Consider the following 12,270-nt stretch of genomic DNA (forward strand, 5'->3'; position numbering starts at 1 on the left):
ATTGTTTCAATCTTCAGTAGTACCAACATAGAAACTAGGGCTGTGACAGTCATGGAATTTTGGATGACGAAAATTGGCCTTAATACTGTTCGAATAGCAAAATAATAAAAATGTCTCCTCTTCTCTGCTCATGACTGCATGTGCTGCCATAGAAATAGAATGAATAGAACGAGCATCCCCATTCAAGTCAATGATGGCATAATGGGTGGACTGGCGGCCATTGCGAGTGTACCCATAGGAGCAAAGCAGGAAGTAAAATATGTGCTGTGATTTGTTGATACAACTAAACTGACATAACAAAGAATACATTCCATTGCATGAGCCACATCAGTTAACATAATTTGAATGAACATTCTACATTACCATGGAAATGATTGCATCACAATACCAGACAGCCATTGCGAGTGTACCCATGAGTTTACCAGTCAAATTGCCAGGGTTAGAGGTTCCAAGCCTGTTCAATTCATTCTATTTCTATGTGTGCTGCTGCTGCATTGTGGTCATTCAGTCAGCTATTCATTCGACAAAAAACAAAACAAAACTGTTATTATGACGGTTATTTTATTTTCATGACTGTCTTCATAACCGTCGGTTATACGCTAATTGTGCCAGTCCTAATAGAAACCTTAACCCTCTCTAACCTCCACTGAGGACAGGTATCCTTATGATTGACAACAGCACAGGACAGAACAGACCCTTGATCTAAACCTAGACATTACAGCTCTTGTTCTACCGGTAATGGTTCCTCAGAATGGCTGTGTTTACCTTCTCTAAAGCTGCAACCCACTGCTCCACTGCACTTATGTGTTATATGGTGTTTTTATGCAGGTCCATTTCCTCAGGAGCAGCTCAATGTTTAGGCTACATCTCTGATTGGCTTTTAGGACATCCTCCTCTATCCAGTGAGCTCTGTTTTATGTAACTACTTTTAATGTCTTTTGGACTTTTTCCAGCCAAGTCCTCTCCTCTCCTGGTGTTAGTGTTGTAACAGTCTCAGCGTTGGCCTGCAGCGGGCTACACTGTGTAATGGGTTTAGACATGGATATGCTGAGCCCCAGGCCTGCCTGCCTCCCTGCCTGCATGGTCCGACACTTTATTTTGGGTAGGAGTCAGTCTATTCTTGACCGGTTCCTCTGCAGTTTGTTGTGTTTACACACACTGTCCACTGCCTGCACTCAACTGCCTGCCTTCCTCATGGGGTTTATCGTTGGCTACAAAAAAACTGACACGCACCTACACACACTCCTTTCTGCACCCCTTTAAGTACACCCCTTATCTGAGTGATTTCAGAGTGGCAGAGCAGAGCCTGATTGCAGCAGCCAGGGAACCACACACATAAACATAATTAGCCTAATACAGTGAGGGGAAAAAAGTATTTGATCCCCTGCTGATTCTGTACGTTTGCCCACTGACAAAGACATGATCAGTCTATAATTTTAATGGTAGGTTTATTTGAACAGTGAGAGACAGAATAACAACAAAGAAATCCAGAAAAACACATTTTAATGAGGGAAATAAGTATTTGACCCCTCTGCAAAACATGACTTAGTACTTGGTGGCAAAACCCTTGTTGGCAATCACAGAGGTCAGACGTTTCTTGTAGTTGGCCACCAGGTTTGCACACATCTCAGGAGGGATTTTGTCCCACTCCTCTTTGCAGATCTTCTCCAAGTCATTAAGGTTTCGAGGCTGACGTTTGGCAACTCGAACCTTCAGCTCCCGCCACAGATTTTCTATGGGATTAAGGTCTGGAGACTGGCTAGGCCACTCCAGGACCTTAATGTGCTTCTTCTTGAGCCACTCCTTTGTTGCCTTGGCCATGTGTTTTGGGTCATTGTCATGCTGGAATACCCATCCACGACCCATTTTCAATGCCCTGGCTGAGGGAAGGAGGTTCTCACCCAAGATTTGACGGTACATGGCCCCGTCCATCGTCCCTTTGATGCGGTGAAGTTGTCCTGTCCCTTTAGCAGAAAAACACCCCCAAAGCATAATGTTTCCACCTCCATGTTTGACGGTGGGGATGGTGTTCTTGGGGTCATAGGCAGCATTCCTCCTCCTCCAAACACGGCGAGTTGAGTTGATGCCAAAGAGCTCCATTTTGGTCTCATCTGACCACAACACTTTCACCCAGTTCTCCTCTGAATCATTCAGATGTTCATTGGCAAACTTCAGATGGGCCTGTATATGTGCTTTCTTGAGCAGGGGAACCTTGCGGGCGCTGCAGGGTTTCAGTCCTTCACGGCGTAGTGTGTTACCAATTGTTTTCTTGGTGACTATGGTCCCAGCTGCCTTGAGATCATTGACAAGATCCTCCCGTGTAGTTCTGGGCTGATTCCTCACCGTTCTCATGATCATTGCAACTCCACGAGGTGAGATCTTGCATGGACCCCCAGGCCAAGGGAGATTGACAGTTATTTTGTGTTTCTTCCATTTGCGAATAATCGCACCAACTGTTGTCACCTTCTCACCAAGCTGCTTGGCGATGGTCTTGTAGCCCATTCCAGCCTTGTGTAGGTCTACAATCTTGTCCCTGACATCCTTGGAGAGCTCTTTGGTCTTGGCCATGGTGGAGAGTTTGGAATTTGATTGATTGATTGCTTCTGTTGACAGGTGTCTTTTATACAGGTAACAAGCTGAGATTAGGAGCACTCCCTTTAAGAGTGTGCTCCTAATCTCAGCTCGTTACCTGTATAAAAGACACCTGGGAGCCAGAAATCTTTCTGATTGTGAGGGGGTCAAATACTTATTTCCCTCATTAAAATGCTAATCAATTTATAACATTTTTGACATGTGTTTTTCTGGATATTTTTGTTGTTATTCTGTCTCTCACTGTTCAAATAAACCTACCATTAAAATTATAGACTGGTCATTTCTTTGTCAGTGGGCAAACGTACAAAATCAGCAGGGGATCAAATACTTTTTTCCCTCACTGTACATACTAGGAGTGGCATTTGCGCCATAATAATAAAAGTATCATTCTCGCTCGCTGACTCACACACATACACAACAGGTAGGCCTACACACAAACCCTCTCACACACATGTCCTCCCAGACACACACTCACCTTGTGCAAAGCCTCCAATCCCCAATCTCAGAATTAATAATCTGAAGGCTACTTTGAAGCAAGGTAAGACATACTTCATAATAAGTATTAAAACATTCAGGTTTCAAACAATTAAGTATATGTTTTCAAAATGCATACAGCCTCCAGCTCATTGCAAAGTGGTGTGACGCGCTGATGAAGCCGGCCTTCCGTTGCCGTTTGATGCTGAGTTCAAAACAACTGGGAGTTCGGAAATCTCCGACTGGGAACTGGAAAAGAGAACTGGGAACTGGGAAAAAAACTAGCGCCGACTGGGAAAAATAGTTTTAGACGGTCATCTAACTCCAACTCGGGAACTCAAGCCTCTTTCTAGAGCGCCGACTTTCTGACCTGAAGATTATTGACGTCATGATTTGACCTTGTATTTTTTTGAATTTCCAGTTGTCTTGAAAGCACCACAAGTTGCTTCAGCAGCAGCAGCTCTTGCGCTGTCTGACAGATTTTCCACTCTAAGACTCTGTATCTGTATGCTGTAGGCTTACATGTGTGATAAATAAGATGCATAAAGAATATACTGTACACACGCGCCAATTTATTTCCACTAAATTATGCAAATTAACCTATAGACCGATAAACATGACCAGTCAAATGTATTTCCATCGACTGGTATTTCCATCAATGAAGAGGCTAAAAGGCATTATTTCGCAATGGGATTTTTTTCTTCTTCTCCTGGACAACTGGCCGGCGCCAATATTATTTCTGCTTTTCTATTTTTTTATCGGACAATTAGCCCTAGGGTCAGGTGAGTTAGAGTAGGGTGACTCAGACCAAGACCCAGTTTATGAGATCTGTGATGAGACCAATACCAGCTGAAATGTGTTTTTGTAGTCGGGAGTGGTCTAAGCCAGAAACGAGCCCATCTTTTGCTCAATCGGTGAAGGGCTTGGTCACACGTTTATACCCTTCCCTGGTCTGGATGACTCTATAGGATGAGATCATGGAAAGAGCAGAGCAGCATTTACCAATCACTTTTGTTTTAACTGACATGGGCTAATTGAGTGACTGTCAGTGAGTGACATATAACAAATAAATGTATGCACGCATGACTGTAAGTCGCTTTGGATAAAAGCGTCTGCTAAATGGCATATAATAATAATAATAATAATAATAATAACAAGAAGAGAACTGCTGATGCACAACCAAGTATAGAAATTGCACCTTGTGTGTATTCTACTATTCTAAATCTCAACAGTAAGTTGAGACCCCGACTGAGTTCGTAAAAATCACAGAGGTCCAGACCTCTGTGTTGTCATATGTAGCTACGGTCCTGCCTGTGGTTAATTTCACAGATGAGCTGATTGCAGGGTGACCCACGTGCCTTTGCAGCTTTTGTGGAAATCAGGCATGGGGCCATGTGAACACACACACATGCACACACACGATAAGACAATTGACTTGGCAGAGAGGATGCATTATTTCCTGTTTATCGAAGAAAACAAAGTCCTCCCAGGGAATTCTGGTTGATACATTTTTCAGGAAATTAGTTAACGACTGAATAAACACACTTGAGTGCAGAGGTTAATTACACTCAGGAGATTTGGCATTTCCACTCAGGATTTTTTGTTTTGTTTATAGCCTGATTTCAGGGTGCAAGTGTTGTCGGAACATTCTCTTTTTGGGAGCAGCAACACTGTTAGCAGGTCGAGATTTGTCTTTCCTTTATTTCTTGATTGATTATCCCAATACAGTACACATTTTAATTGGATGTGTCAGGTGTGTATTGATTGACTGGTTATGAAGTGCTATCAAACTAAGTCTGGTCATTCCACCCTGCAGCATCGCCCTTGCAGTTGCATGTCCTGTAGCGTTGCGCTGGCCTGACGTGTCACTCCTGAGCTCCCTTGCATGCTAACACTAATGACGGGCTCACTGATCCTACACTTCACTTCCGCCTCTATGACCCCATGTTATTTTTAGAAGCTGGCAATGTGACATCTGCTTTGCATACTCCTCTGCCTCCGAACTGAGACCTCTGCTGGGAGGGAGCAGGCACTCACTGTGTGTCACTATGAAAATGGATGCACTCACTAACTGTAAGTCGCTCTGGATAAGAGCGTCTGCTAAATGACAAAAAAAAATGCATGGGTCAGTGGTCACAGGAGGCAGTGGCGTGGTTAAAGGGATAGTTCTCCCAAAATACAATGACACATTGGTTTCCTTATTCTGTAAGCAGTCAAGGTATGACCGCAATCCAGGCTTTGGCTTAATTTCCCTGGCAGTGGCTGGCACTGTTTTCAAATGCTAATGTTTTAGCATTTGTGGCACAAATCCCATTCAAGTCATGGGACCAATATTAGCATTTTTTGCACATCATGTTCAAATACTCTATAAGTGACTGAGTTTCTATTGTTATTTTTTTTTGTTGATGCAAATTATTTGGACATGATGCGCGAAAAAGGCTAATATTGGTCCCAAGACTTGAATGGGATTTGAGCCACAACTGCTAAAACATTAGCATTTGGAAACAGTGCCAGAGAAACTAAACGAAAGCACGGATTGCTGTCATACCTTGTTCATAAACCAATATGTCATTTTGTATCCCTTTAAAGTCGATAGAGCAGGACTCCTGCTGAGGTGTGTGTATGAGCAGGGCTGATGTATGACGGATGGTAGTAAAGCTCAGTTGTGGTGTGGATGGAACGGCTGTTCATTTGGTGTTTTTTACAGTAGTGCGAGAGCTGCTTCCCTACTTTTGATGTTTTGGGATTATTTGAGTGGATCGTTGCATACATTTTGCATTACCTTATGAATTATTTTTTTGTGTTTTCATTTTTATGTATGTAGGATGTCGAAAGCCAAGTGAGGTGTTAGGAAGTAGGAGGACGAAATGTTTGTCGTGGTTGGTAGCTTAGTGGTTAAGAGCGTTGTGCCAGTAACCGAAAGGTCGCTGGTTCTAATCCCCGAGCCGACTAGGTGAAAAATCTGTCGATGTGCCCTTGAGCAAGGCACTTAACCCTAATTGCTCCTGTAAGTCGCTCTGGATAAGAGCGTCTGCTAGATGACTAAAATGTCATGTAAATGTTGTTTTTCTGTGAATGAACCAGCTGCTCTCTACAGCAACTGTAAGTCGCTTTGGATAAAAGCGTCTGCTAAATGGCATATTATTATAAATATGTCTATAGCAGCACTATATCCTACTGGAGGGAACTGGAACTGCAATGCAGTGGGGTTTTTTAGACCACCAATTTAAAATGATAGTCATCATTTGGAAATGAAATGGAATTGTAAATAAAAAGTGAGTTTATAATGCAGGGAGGATGTAGTAGTAGAGCTGGCAGCGACTAGTTATTACAGCTGATATGATGTCTCACCATGGGGGTTTCTAATGGGGATTTGATTAAACCAGCATTAGCTGTCTGGATCTCACTACTGCTGTCTTGTTAAGTGTGTGATTTAATGAAACAGGATCATGAGCAGACACTTAATTAGTATTTTCTTCTCTCTCCTCAGTCTTTCCCTGCCTCTCCTCTGCTCTCCTTCTCAAAACCATCATCTACATTTCACACTCAGTCAACCTGAAAATCTCATCTCATCCTATCCACAAACACATTCTCCTCATGTCTCTAGATATGTGTGTGCGCGTGTGTTCCTGCAAAGAAACGCTGGCAGACTGCCAATCCAACCGTATCCACTCTCCCCTCTGAAGTGTTGCTCTTCTGTGTGTGTCAGCATTGTGATTGACAGGTGTGCTTCTGTGTTGATGAGGTCTTGGGGGTATGGTTGAGGGTAGAGTCTCTAGCCGAGGTCTCTCCAACCCTGTTCCTGGAGAGCTGTCCTCCGTAGGTTTTCTCTCCAAACCCAATTGTACCTAACCTGATTCAGCTTATCAACCAGCTAATTATTAGAATCAGGTGCGTTAGATTAGGGTTAGAGCGAAAACCTACTGGACGGTAGCTCTCCAGGAACAGGGAGCCTCCCTGCATCCCTGTCTGCCTATGTGTATTGATTGCTCCAGTAGTGTAATATGCTCTTCCTTGCATAAATGTATTGAACTGTCTTGTATGTCTGAAAATCCCATTCCATCCCAATAACACATTCTACTGATGTATATACGGTAGGGCAGGGGTAGGCAACCATGGTCCTGGAGTGCCGCAGGCACTTCATGTTTTTGATCTAACTGACCTGGAAGACCAGGTGTGTTGAATTTAGGCAATCACTGAACAATTAGCTCATTCGATCAGGTGTGGTGCCTAGTTCGAACACAATCCTGCAGTACCTGCGGCACTCCAGGAACAGGGTTGCCTACCCCAGCAGTAGGGAGTGTGTATTCATCAGGCCCCTGAATGGGATTTATTTTACTGGAACCAATTGTCATCATGCTGTTGTTAGCAGCCTGGGCTTGGTGGGGGTGGGATGTACTTGAATGAATGTCATCATGAAAACAAAAGAACATGATCTCTCTGCTCTATAAGCTCCTAGCCTGGCTACCTCCTCCTCTGTCCCTTTCTATTATACTGCTGAATCACAATGACCAGAGTCACACTTCCTCCTCATAATTATTCCTCGTCCTCTCTCCTTCCTCTCTTCTCCTCCTCCCTCTCTCCTGTGTGTGAGGAGTCATTAATCTCAGCCAGGCCAGAGCGATGGTCACTCCTGACTGCACCATAAACTCTCATCCGTCAGCACTTAATTGAATTGCCGGGTGTTTAAGAACACTGAGAACCCATCTCTCTCTGCACTATCTGTGTATCATGCCTTTTTTTCATTTTCTCTCTCTCATGCTTTTTCTTGTTATTTCCTCCCTTCTTTCATTCCTACTCGTTCTTTCTCCTTTCCGGTTGTACTCTTTATCCCCCTCTCTCCTTCTCCCTCCTTCCCTTTGCTCTCACTCTTTAATCAGTCATAATTTGGCAATAATGGAGGCTTGTTGTCCCTTTTGGGTTCAGAGGCATCCTGTTCGTCCGTGGCACTTGTCCATGTTGCAGTGTATGGGTATTTGTCTGTATGCATGTGTTTGTGTGTGAATCGTTCCATGTCATTTCAGCAAGCCATGACACCCATTATCTCAGATTGTTCTGAAATTGGTTTTCTACCCAAAGTTGTAAAGAAAATGTTGTGAAACATTTAATAAACACAAGAGACCAGCAAAATCACTTACAAGATGGCACTGCAGTGGATAGCTGCTGTCTTACGGGCTCCTGAACAATTCTTAAATGTTGTGGGTTTTTTCACTGATCGTAACTGTATTTGTACGTAATGTTTCCGCCATCATTTCCTATGACCGAAAACTGCTTCTGGACATCAGAACAGCGATCACTAACCCCAATTTGGATGAATATTTCTACTTCAACGAGTCAGCAGCTCTGGATGCTTACCCTGGACCAGGCCCTTATCCCCGGGACTCGAAAGAGGAAGCGGCGAAAGAGAGGCAAGTGAGGTGGCTTCATGATTCGACTACGTCGGCGAGCATCTAGACCGCCAGTGCCCTCTATTTTGTTGGCAAACCTACAATCACTAGAGAACAAACTGGACGGGCTCCGTTCGAGACTATCCTATCAACGGGACCTGAAGAACTATAATATCTTATGTTTCTTGGAGTCGCAGATGAACAAGGACATGGATAATATACACCTAGCTGCTTCCCCATGCCTCGTCAAGAGGGGGAGTGGTGTGTCTTTGTTAACAACAGCTGGTGTGCGATCTCTAATGTTAAGGAAGTCTTGAGTTCGCCTGGGTTAGAATACCTCATGATAAGCTGCAGCCCATATTATTTACCAAGAGAGTTTTCATCTGTATTTTTCGTAGCTGTCTATTTACCACCACAAACCGATGCTGGCACTAAGACCACACTCAACGAGCTGTATAGGGCCATAAGCAAACAAAAAAATGCTCATCCAGAGGCGGTGGTTCTCGTGGCCGGTGATTTTAATTCAGAGAAACTGACATTTGTTTTACCTAATTTCTACCAGCATGTCACCTGTGCAACAAAACTCTAGATCACCTTTACTCCACACACAGAAACTCATACAAGGCTCTCCCTCGCCCTCCCTTTGGCAAATCTGACCATAACTCTATCCTCCTGATTCCTGCATACAAGCAAAAACTCAAACAGGAAGCACCAGTGACTCGCTCAATACAGAAGTGGTGCGATGAAGCGGATGCTAGGCTACAGGACTGGAATATGTTCCGGGATTCATCCGATAACATTGAGGAGTTCAACACATCAGTCACGTCGTCCCCACAGGGACCATACGGACTAGTGTTGTCACGATACCAATACCAGGTTTTAGTATCACAGTACTTGATATCAAAACGATACTCGATACTGAAACGATACCACGGCAAAAAATAAATAAATGCATATTAGCTAAAGTCACAGAATAACCACTGGGCTTTATTTTTTGAAACATTGAACAATATTTTGATAACTTGTATAACAAATAAAATAACAAATTGAATATTCTATATTACACTTATTGCAAAAATAAAACACCATATTAAATAACAGAATACCTTCAATTTCAGAGCAGACAAAATTATTAAACTGTTTTAAAATGTAGTTTGATACATATCAGGATTAATTTGCTTATCTATGGCCATAACATTACGTTTTACATTTTAGTCATTTAGCAGACACTCTTATCCAGAGCAACTTACAGTTAGTGAGTGCATACATTTGTTTTTATTTTTTATTTGTTTTTCATACTGGCCCCCCGTGGGAAACGAACCCACAACCCTGCCGTTGCAAACGCCATGCTCTACCAACTGAGCTACATGGGACAAATTACATTCATTAGACCTATTATTCAGTTTATGCATTGTTGGTAAGTATGCCCGTAAGTAAGAATTTCACTTAGTCTTCACCTGTTGTTTACGAAGCATGTGACAAATGCAATTTGATTTGGTTGATTTGAAAATAGATAAAAGGGTGTGGCAGTACATATACATTTTAGTCATTTAGCAGAAGCTCTTTTCCAGAGCGACTTACTTATGAATGCATACATTTTCATACTTTTTTCATACTGGTCCACGTGGGAATCAAACCCACAATTCTGGGGTTTCAAGCGCCATGCTCTAGCATAGTGGGCAAAACCTTGTACTTTCACAGAAATGTATAGTAAATAATGCAAGCGACTTCAATGACTAATTTCTCTAAACGGGGGAAAAAACATCCCCAGATTCACAGGCAATACATTACATAGGATGATGAAGCAAAACTCTAAGCCGCAGCGCCATACTACTTTTCAGACATAGATAACTGATACTGTATACTGGGTGTGGGGAGTCCGGGGGTGGCTTTTGATCATTTTATTGGATTCCTCAAGTTTTAACTCATTGTTAGGAAAAATGATGGTCCAAATCGGATAAGAGTGAATAGGTACTATATTTATTGAAAGTTATATTTGAATTCTATAAATTAAAATGGCCAATTTGGGTGCATTCAATTAGCTTAATTTCTCAAAGATCAAATTATATTTAAACAAAATTATGTTTCAGGAATGCTAATCTTCTCTGTTTGTAACTACAGAAACGATTTCAACACAATCTGAGATGGTGGGTGTCAATCCTCTTTCTTGTGCTTTTTTAGGTGGAATGACCCGTGTGTGCGTGTGTCCCTCATCACATCTCTCATCATACATGGTTCAGGCTGTCTTTAATTGTAACCCACTAACCTCTCCTGATAGGAACTGTCTCTCACAGCTAAGGTCTCTGACACACCAATAGCGTTTGCATGCCGAGAGTACTTAGCACCTCTGAACAAAGTGCCGGCAGTAATTTTCCGGTGCGATGTGAGCTATAAATAGTCTGTCATGTACACTGCAGGGATGCTGACAGCTAGCTATGCAGCTTATCTAGGGATGTTGTGTGTTTGTCTGTGTGTTTTCACATTTATCAATATGCATTTCGGTGTCTTCATGAGTGTGTGCTTACACACCCTATGCATTTGTTTGTGTGCCTACCCATACTGCTTGTTTGTACACTTGGGGGAGGTGTATTCTGAAGGTATTGCAGTACCTCCCCCTCCCCCGTCTCTTTCTTCCCCTCTCTCTTTCTCATCCTCCTCCTCGCTCTCTCTCTTCTCCCCTCTCTCCTCTGCCCTCTGATGTATAGAGAGTCCTGCGGCAGTACCTGCTGCTGAATCTGTTGTGTTGTTTTTAGACTCCAGACTCGCAGGCACACATGCATACATGTACCTCAGGCTTCTCATCCCACATCCCATTGAGGGAGGTAAGAGGCTGGCCTTGGACACGGGGAGACCGCGGATACGATGCGGGGGATAAGGGGAGGAAACAAAACCTGGAGAATAAAAGAGGAAAATTCAAAGTCAATCGGCCACGGCCAGCTGCTCTCCACTCAGCTACCTGCCAGAGTCAATGAAAACAGCCACCAGCACTGCTGTTTACATTATCCATCTCATTACAAATAACACACACAATCTGTCTGGTTGAAAGGGATGAAAAAGGGGGAGGGTCGTTCCATGCCATGACGCCCATCATCTCAGATTGTTCTGAAATAATTTCTGTAGTTTGAAGCAGATAAGATTAGCATTCCTACAACATTATTTTGTTGAAATATAATTTGATCTCTGCGAAAATAAGCTAATTAATTGCACACATTTGCCATTTTAATTTATAGGATTCATATAATATTCAATAAATATAGTACCTAACCAAAACACTTTACATGTTGTGTTTAATATTTTTGTTCAGTGTATATCCTCGTTGTTGGGGTGGGATTGGTATTTCTTTGGATTCCTCATGCCTAACTCATTGTTAGAAAAAAGTTTGGTCCAAATCGGATGTTAGGTACTATATTTATTGGATATTATATGAATCCTATAAATGTAAATGGCCAATTTGGGTGCAATCAATTAGAATAAAATAATGTTGCAGGAATGCTAATCTTATCTGTTGGTGGGTGTCGAAATCCTATTTCTTGTGCTTTTTGAAGTGGAATGACCAACATTTTTTGTAACAATGAGTAAGACATGAAGAATCCAAAGAAATTGTCAAAAGCCACCCACGGACCCCCCACAACCCTAACATCGAGTATACAGTATCAGTTCTCTATGTCTGAGAAGAAGTATGAAGCTGCGGCTCGGAGTATTGTTTCTTCATTCTATGTCATGTATGTCATGATTCTTCCCACAATGTTAAAGGGATAGTTCACCCAAATTACAAAATGACATTGGTTTCCTTATCCTATAAGCAGTTTATGGACAA

The 12,270-nt window shown here is 42.5% G+C and overlaps 1 protein-coding gene across 1 annotated transcript in view; it reads left to right on the forward strand.

Moving 5' to 3' along the window:
- LOC311142521 (E3 ubiquitin-protein ligase Siah2-like) overlaps window positions 1-12,270 on the forward strand; it is a gene marked incomplete at its 5' end in the record, with an annotated part of 33,137 nt that overhangs the window by 1,345 nt on the left and 19,522 nt on the right. The window lies entirely within an intron of this gene.

This window comes from Coregonus lavaretus (genome assembly GCF_964263955.1).
Source record: "Coregonus lavaretus genome assembly, chromosome: 15".
Classification (NCBI taxonomy): Eukaryota; Metazoa; Chordata; class Actinopteri; order Salmoniformes; family Salmonidae; genus Coregonus; species Coregonus lavaretus.